The 8,873-nt window shown below is 43.0% G+C and overlaps 1 pseudogene; it reads right to left on the minus strand.

The window, feature by feature from the left end:
- LOC147606533 (uncharacterized) overlaps nt 1-8,404 on the minus strand; it is a 29,298-nt pseudogene extending 20,894 nt beyond the window's left edge.
- Between the last annotated feature and the right edge of the window lie 469 nt (nt 8,405-8,873).

The raw sequence follows: 8,873 nt of genomic DNA on the forward strand, positions 1-8,873 counted from the left end.
TAGGGACACAAGAAACATCAGAGTTACAGGAGCCTTTTGCCTTTATTTCTTTATGCACGTGATAATTTTTACACACAATGGCAACCTCCCTAAGGCAAAACTAACATCGATCCTGGTACCATGTTTAACACAAAGCATTATCGAGGAATCTATTAGTTCACCTTAGGCAAGGCTACCCCCTACAAACCAAGACATTGGTCTGGAGTAGAATACTCCTCGCCTACCAAGTGTCAATAAGGCGATAGGCCAACATTAGAGCACATAATAGACTTGCATTGTCATTTATTGTAGGCTTTTTGTTTTTTTTTGTTTTTTTTTTAAATTTATTTCTTTTGATCTTCGCTCCTGAACTATAATATGTTCTTGCATCCTTTCGACAAAGAGGTAAAAGCTAGAGGTCAACACACACACAGCCAAGTTGTTCAAACATTAAGATGGTTATAACCCTAGACTTAAGACAACCATATTCCAGGTTAACTAAAGACTTCATGCATTCTCAAGAATATAGCCAATAAGGTTAAACTTATTAATGATTTACACCAGCACATCAGGCAACTTCAAAAACTAAGTAGTGCTTTGACAAGTTCCATGTGGTCATGCATTATAGTTCATACAATTAATTGAACAATAAAAATGAAAGAGAATGGGCATGGAAGAATTACACATGTATTTTGGAGATCTCCTTGATTCGATGAGAAATGCCCGCAATTTGATGAGATATTTATGTATGAACGTTGCGGCTATCTCAGGACTTGAAAGCGAGCCCACCTCAAAACGTTTCAACCTGTACAACCAACTAACAAGCACTATACCTCGAAAGGCACATCGGAAAGGCACATCGGCGGGGAAAATAAAAGACTCGTTTAAGGACTCCAAACTAGAAACAACTTGAAAACACTAACCTACCTACCAGTCTCACCACACTACTACTGAGGATATGGTAAGAGGATGTTGTAGAGTCCTGGCTCTAACCCTATGGCTAAGCCTCTATCTGCATCATCCAAATAAATAAAGTCAGCCTCGGTAGTAGTGCCATGAGTTTCATCCGTCCATTCATCGTCGTCAGATATATCGTTTTTGTTTTCCCATCCACATAAACTCATCAAGAATGTAACCATGCAAGGATAGTCATCTTGTGGAAAAGGAAAGCATTGGGCTATCAAGGATATGTCCTCTATGGAGTAGGGGTCAGTCATGGTCAATAGGCAAATTAGCCATTCCAATTCCTCAACATTTTCCTCTCTAGCTAGTACATCTATATGATCCAATTCAGTTTGAATTATAGGATAGCACATGTGAAATATCCGAGAAAGGTACAGATGATACCTCTCACCAAAGGTGGGAGTGGATGAAGTGTGTGATGCTTGTGCATTTGCCATATCTGCAAACACAGATATAGCATCAGTAGGTTTATGAAAGGTCAATCTAGTTCCTGATTGTATACGGATATTTCTCCTCTTAATGTGCTCTTGCTCTTTTTACTATTTTTTATTTTTCTTTTCTTTTCTTTTTTGTGTATGAAGCTATATATATACATCCCCTTGAATTTGGCAATTACATGGTCAGGGGAGAAGGGTAGGGAGGAAGCAATAGAATGTCGAGCGTGAGTACATGCTCCCCCTTTCCTTAGGCAAATTATATTTTTTGCAATGATGTTGCAGCCTCTTGGAACCAATTTGTCCAGTGGGTCATAGGTGGTGATGTGGACAGATAGCTTTTTATGACCCTTTTGGCTCCATCAAATTGCAGAGATGGTAGTGTACGCTTCCATTGACGAATGGAGGAAATGGTTTTCGACGATACTTTTACAAGGGGAGACATAGACTCATCGGTCTTTTGTTGGGTGTTGACAAGAGTAGGTGTAGAGCATGAAGAAACTTCTATATCAACGTGTGCATGGCATGAGGAGCTAGAAGCTTCATGTGGCTCCCCCCTTCCTGAGCTAGGTGGTATTGATCGATATTGTTTGGGAATCCAAACTAGCTCTAGAAGAAGTGGTGCAGAGCACTCTGTTACCTTTCCCTTACCACGGTCTTGAATTGTCGTTGGGGTGGTAACATTTGGTTTGCAAGGTTTTACAGGTGATGTAGAGGGATTCAGCTTATGTTTCGGGACCCAAATCTGGTCATTCCCTTCGTAGTACCCTTGGGCTACTAATAATTTTTTTGGAATCCATCATGATGTTACGTTGCCTTTTCTTGGGCGGGTTGCTACTTTCCTTCTACGAGGCTTCTTGTCTGAACGAGATTGAGCAGGGGGTAGCTGTTAACGAAGCTTTTGGGACCCATTTGTATGTACTCTTTGGCATAGTAAGCGGAGCCTTGGAGACCACACAGCCTGTTTCCACTCTTGGCGTTGAAGCGTTAGAGGGGTGGCAAACAATCAAAGATGGTTTTGCCACTTGACTTTGTGATTTTTTGTTATATAGCATTTTGTCCAGAGTTGATGACTTAGGTGCAAAATTTTGAGCGGTTCTTGCGTTGTAACTCACCTGGTTGCCCAATCAATATTGCACTTGGTGGCTAACATCCATTTGCACCCTAAGTTTACATTCCCCTCCATTGTACGAGCAGGCATAACCAAAAAGCTTTGAATTACGGTCCCCTTGTCATAGGCAACCGGAGTGTGCGGAATTCCTGAGACAGGGGTTTTCTTCTTGTTGATTCCTTTAACTTGGATAGCACTCTTGGATAAAGGTGGTTTTCCAAGTTGACACCACACGCCATATGATAGCAAATTGTGTTGAGCTCTTGTATCCAATAATGCATTATACAACACCTCCCCGTAAGGACTCTGTAACTCAATTGGGTATCTTAGAGGCGGGTCAGATTCCAGTGAATCCTCCTCTGTCTCCTCAAAAAATGCTTGCGTAATTCCCAAGTTGGCTTCTTGTTGGCGCGTAGCACGCTGTTGACGTTCTTTGGCTTCAATTCTTGCTTGTATCTTCTTAAGCTCAACTTGTTCTTTGGCTTCAATTCTTGCTTGTATCTTCTTAAGCTCAACTTGTTCTTTAGCTGCCTTCTTCTGATGGATTGAATGTAACTCCTCTTGGCTCAGGGGGTCATAGTATCTTTTGAATTTACTCCCATTAAGGAATCCAATAGTTTCAACTCCGTCTCGAGAGTCTCCACTCGGATGGTACCTTGCGGGGTAATTTCACATACTCTATATGGTCCCTTACCAGCATATTTGAGCTTCTTCTTTTCGTTACGCACTCCATACATCAGGACTTTATCCCCAACGTTGATGTCTTTGTCTTTCAAGTGGCGATCAAACCATTTTTTCCTTCTATCCTTCTCCACAAGGGCATTATACATAGCCAATTGTCTTTCTTCATTTAGCCGCTCAAGGATATACAGATGCTCTACTAAGGGATTACCATCCCAACCCTCTTGAGTAGCAACACGAAGACTAGGAATGACAAATTCCCACGGCATGACTGCTTTTTGGCCATATACCATTTTGAATGGTGTGCAATTAATAGCCACTTTGTACGCAGTACAATAGGCCCATAAAGATGTCGTCAGCTTTAGATCCCAATCCGTGCGATGAGCTTCAACTGTTTTTGTCAAAATAGAGATTAAAGTCTTGTTGGTACTCTCAGCTTGGCCATTCGCTTGCGGATAATAAGGGGTAGATTTATGATGGGATATCATGAAATTTGTTATGAGCTCCTTAATCACTTCATTTATAAAATGCGTACCATTGTTGTCACAAGTTCAAAAGGACAACCGAAGCGTGTGATTATATTTTCAAAGAGGAACTTGGCTGTTGTCCTCGCATCTGCCTTACGTGTCGCTTTCGCTTCAGCCCATTTGGTCATATAGTCAGTGGCCACAATAATATAGCGAGATTGTGTGTTACAAGCCGCTGGGCTAATTGGACCTACAAAGTCTAAACCCCACTTTTCAAATGGTTGGTTTACTTTAATTGGGTGTAGGGGCATCTGATCTTTCTGCTGGGGTTTCTTGTAGCGTTGGCATTCATCACAACCCTTTAGAAAAAGTGATGCATCTTGGAACATAGTGGGCCACCAATACCCTGATTGCAAGATCTTTCGCGCAGTTAAGTCTCCTGAGAAGTGACCACCGGCTACGCCCATATGTGCCTTTTGTAAAATGTATAGATACTCATCCTCTCGGGCACAACGCCTAAGAACGTCATCCTTTCCTCTTTTATAAAGAGTCCCGACCATCAGGAAATAGGGTTCGCATTCCTTGATCAGCTTTCGCGCTAGATCTTTACGAAGCTCCTTGGGTGGAAAGCCATTAACCAAAAAGTTAACAATCTTCTCACTCCATTCAGGCATTGTCTCCACCATGAACAGGGAAGTGTCAGGTAAGTCATCATCAACTCCCGTAGGGGCTTCACCACATTAGGTATGCGAGACAAATGATCAGCCATGACATGTTTTTTGCCAGGTCTAACAACAACAGTGAAATCAAACTCAAGAAGAATCAATAGCCATCGTGTGATTCTTCCTGTGGAGCATGGTTTGTTTACCAGATACAACAATGCTTGATGATCCACATAGAAAACAAACTTGGTGGCAAGGAGGTAATAACAAAATTTCCTTACTACATATATCATTGCCAACCCTTCTCGCTCCGTAGTGGTGTAATTCATCTCAGCATCGTTCAACTGGCGACTAGCAAAGCTAATGGGGTAGTCTAGTTTGTGTTCTCCAGGTTGAGTTAGTACACACCCAATAACAAAGTTTGATGCATCAATATGCACATGGAAGATTAAATCCCAGTTAGGCATTCTCAAGATTGGAGCACTCGCCAAGGCCTTCTTGAATAGCTCATAGGCACAGTCACATTCTTCGGTCCAAATAGACTCAATGAGAAGCTTGTACAATGGTCGAGCTATCTCAGCGAAGAATAAAATAAACCTTCAATAATAACCAACATGGCCCATAAAGCGTTGGACTCCCTTATAGTTGGTGGGTGGGGGCAATTCCAGAATGACCTTGATTTTACTCTCGTCAGTGGAAATCCCATTTTTTGGACACTATATGCCCTAGAATAACTCTGTGTTTAACCCAGAATTGGCATTTGAAAGGATTTAATGAGATGCGATATAGTCTACACTTTTTAAATATCTTTCGTAAACACATCAAGTGCTCGTCCCAAGAGGAATGAACACAAAGATCGTCTAAGAAAGCTTCACAAAAGTCCCTTAGATATTCCTTAAAGGCCGTGTTTATCAATCGTTGGAATGTTACAGGTGCATTGGTCAAGCCAAAGGCCATAACGCGAAAGGCAAACACTCCAAACTCCGTGAGATAAATGCTGTTTTAGCTTGGTCCTCTACTGCAATTGTGATCTGATTGTAACCAGAGTACCCATCTAAAAAGCTATATGCCTCCTTGCCTGCAACTCTTTCAAGCACATGTTCAGAATATGGCAAGGGGTAATGGTCCCTTCTGCTAGTGGCTGCATTAACCTTTTTGAGATCAATGCGCACTCTGAGTTTCTCATTCTTCTTTGGTACGATGACTATCGGAGAAACCCATTCTGAGTGCTCAATAGGGTATATGAATCCACATTTTATAAGCTTTTCAATTTCCTCTTGTACAATCTTTGCATACTTAGGATTCATTGGGTAGGGACGTTGCTGGACTGGTTTAGCAATGCTAATCATTAGAATCGTGTGTTGAACCACAGAGGGTGGAACACCCTTCATATCATGATATGTCGAAGCAAATATGTCTTTGAATTCCTTAAGAAGCTTCTTGAGTGTAGCTTCCTCCGTCTGGGTGAGGTCTTGAGCAATAAAATATGGGTTAGACTCCTCACCTAGATCTGCTAGTTCTATCGCCTTAACTACCGCCGGGCCATCGTAGACACCGCTACTCCCGTTGGTAGAGGCGTTTGTTGGGCTTTTGTGTAGACCACTTTACGTTCCCCTGTGGTAAATGATTTGAAATGCTCGGGTGCGGGGTGTAAGTCTACTAGTTCTTGTTATGCTAGGCTTTTTTCTTTTAATTCCGCCTCCTTTTGTTGTTGAGCTAACTCTTGGTTTTGCCGCCTTCTGGCAGTACGACTTAGTTTTGGCTTCTCTTCGATTTCTAATTGGGCGACGTCATGAGGCTGCGGAATACACCACATGACACTTTGGAGGTATTAACCCCACTTATCTGCTAACTTTCGATGAGCGTCACTAGCTCCTACATAACTAAGCCATTCTGCAGTGGATCTCTCTCTATTTATTGTAGTTCGTACATTAGCTCGATAGCGTTGTCGCTTATGTCTTGTTTTCTTCTTACCAAGTTTTTGATTTTTGTTTCTACCAGATTCGGACTCACTTGGTTGATCTTCACTTGTGTCCCCCTCACTCTCGGATGAACTGCAGGAGGTCACTGTCCTAGGCCTTGAGCACGTTGCTTCCACACTTGGGTGAATATTTGATTCATCCCCCCCATCAGGCTCAGAGTCAGTTTCTTCTTGAGATTTAGGCTTAGAATTACATAGGTCCGAGTCTTCGCTACTCCCAGTGTCAGGGGAGTTTGCCACTTTCTTGCCATCAAGAGTCAAGTGCATAACACCTATCATGTTTACTCGCACTAATGGTGGCATATCTTGCCCCTCAGGCATTACAACTTGTGCCTCTATTTCCCCATGTGTCTATGGTTGCCGCTAGGTGTACCCAATCCACGTTATCCGACTCAGTCATACCCGATAGGACATCCATATAAGGAGAATCTTTCCCATCATCAGTCTCTTTTTTGCATGTATAGCAATACCTTAATGGGGTGGAGTGAATAGTGGTATCCGATTGATTATCAATGATAACCTTGCTTCCTAAAGGATGTGCACGACCATTCTCAAGATCAACTCGAATGACAGAGTCTTGGAATTGGGAGGTAGACATGGTTTTTCGACCAGTAATGCACCATTTGTGCTTCCCTCATGAAAGGACATCCTAAGATCATTTGATATGACATAGGATGCTTGGAGAAGTCCATTACAATGAAGGTATGTCTTACCTTGTATCCTAGAACCTTGATCTTAAGGTCCCTTAACATTCCAATAGGTTTAGCTATGGTTCCATTTGCCATCTTAACCACTATGTTGGTGACTTCGAGGTGAGGTCTTCCCATAGATTCCCAACAGTTTTTAGTCAAATTGCTCACTCCAACACCACCATCAAGGATTCCCTTTAGAGTTAATCCCTTGGTAGTAATGGGGAGGGTTGCATTAGATTTGTCCCCTTCAAAGTATTGTCCCAACTTGTTAACAGGTATTTCAACGACCGAGTCTTCATCTAGGTTGGGTTGTAGATCCCAATGTCCCCCTTCATCTTGAAGCGTGTCGGGTCTATCCATATTTGCAAATTGTGGTAACCCCGCCTTCAGTTCTCTATTGAGAAATGCCCGGAGAGCTAAGAATAGTTCAGGATCTCCGTATACCTTGGATATGATCGTGGTTCTGATTTTAGAGGACATGAAATCCATTAGCTTGGACACATTCAATGGTACTTTTCGAGATATCGGCCCCTGGCTAGGGACTGGTGAAGATGGAATCACTTCCTCTTTGATGGGGTCAGGCATTCCCTCACTAAACATTCTTTCAAGCAAGAAGGGTGGTTGCCCACTTCCTCATGTCATATCCTCACTTTCTTCCTGAATGATACTAGGTATAGCTAATGGTTTATGGCTTTTGTGAGGTTGAACTTGTGTAGGAAACACTGTGTCTGGAATTTTGATTCTTCTATGGTCGGCTGACTCCAGTTCTCTTTGTGTTTCTTCCACCAAACCCCTTAAGTGTTGCACTTGTTCAATCTCCTCAACTGGGTTTGGGTAGGTTCCAATCTTTTTCTTGAGGGTTTTCGGCCCACGTGGCTTGTCTCGGGGAGTCTCAGTCAGTTTGGGTAGCCGAGAGGGCATTAGCTAACTTGGTTGTGGGGCCGAGGAAGTTTCCTTCTGTTTCCCCTGATTTATGTATTTGCTTGATTCTCCTTCGTTGAGCTCCCGAGTGGGTTCCTCCCTTAAGGTAGTGGTTTTGGTCCCCATGGTTTCTATTGAATTGGAATCATCTTCAGGATCATTCATATACACGGGGTCATCTCCTATCCCTATGTTAGTCTTTGAACTAGGCTTGGAGCTCGTGGCATTAAGCGATCTCTTCCACCGCGTTTTCTTTTTCTTTGCTCGAGCAATTGATGCAGTATTCCTCTCTTCGAGAATGTAGTTTTGATTTTGAAGCATTGACCATGTAACTACATTCGCAGGTACAACAAGTGTGGTTCCTCGTGCCTGGTTGGTGACCTCAACCAAATTCAATGGCGTAATCTTGGGTGCACTAGGATTGTGTGGACATTGAGCGATCAAATGATCTATGCTACAACGATTACATGTAAGTACCGGCATTCCTGATCTGCTCCCTTGATTTGGTTGCATTTGAGTAGCGATCTTCTATAGCCTATTAGGGCACTCCGCTACACGATGAGGTCCACCACAATCGTAACATTGAAGAGGTGGTCTCCTCGCCAAGGTATTAAGGTTTTGCCCTCTTGTGGCAAGAGTAGCCGCTTGATATACAGGCTTGACTTGCCCGAGATGATCCTCCATGTAGTACTGGGGAGTCATTTCAAACGTATCAATCCCATATGGAGCAGTGGGGTCTATCTCCTCTTCATAATCCCCACACGCACTATGTGACTCACATCCCATCTGGTTTATAGGGGTAATCCTTGGATGTGGGGGTTGTGGTCCTAGCACTGGCGGTGGTAACGACACAAACTGGACTACATTCGGGTTCCTTGGAACTATGTGTTGTGACGGTTGCTCGACAGGTGGTGCAGGCATCAGCGCAGGTACTTGAGGTGTGTTTGACCAGGCTAGTGGTGCCTGATTTGCCAACATACGC

The sequence above is a fragment of the Cibotium barometz genome, chromosome 57 (genome assembly GCF_041138505.1).
Source record: "Cibotium barometz isolate CiBa-2024 chromosome 57, ASM4113850v1, whole genome shotgun sequence".
Lineage (NCBI taxonomy): Eukaryota > Viridiplantae > Streptophyta > Polypodiopsida > Cyatheales > Cibotiaceae > Cibotium > Cibotium barometz.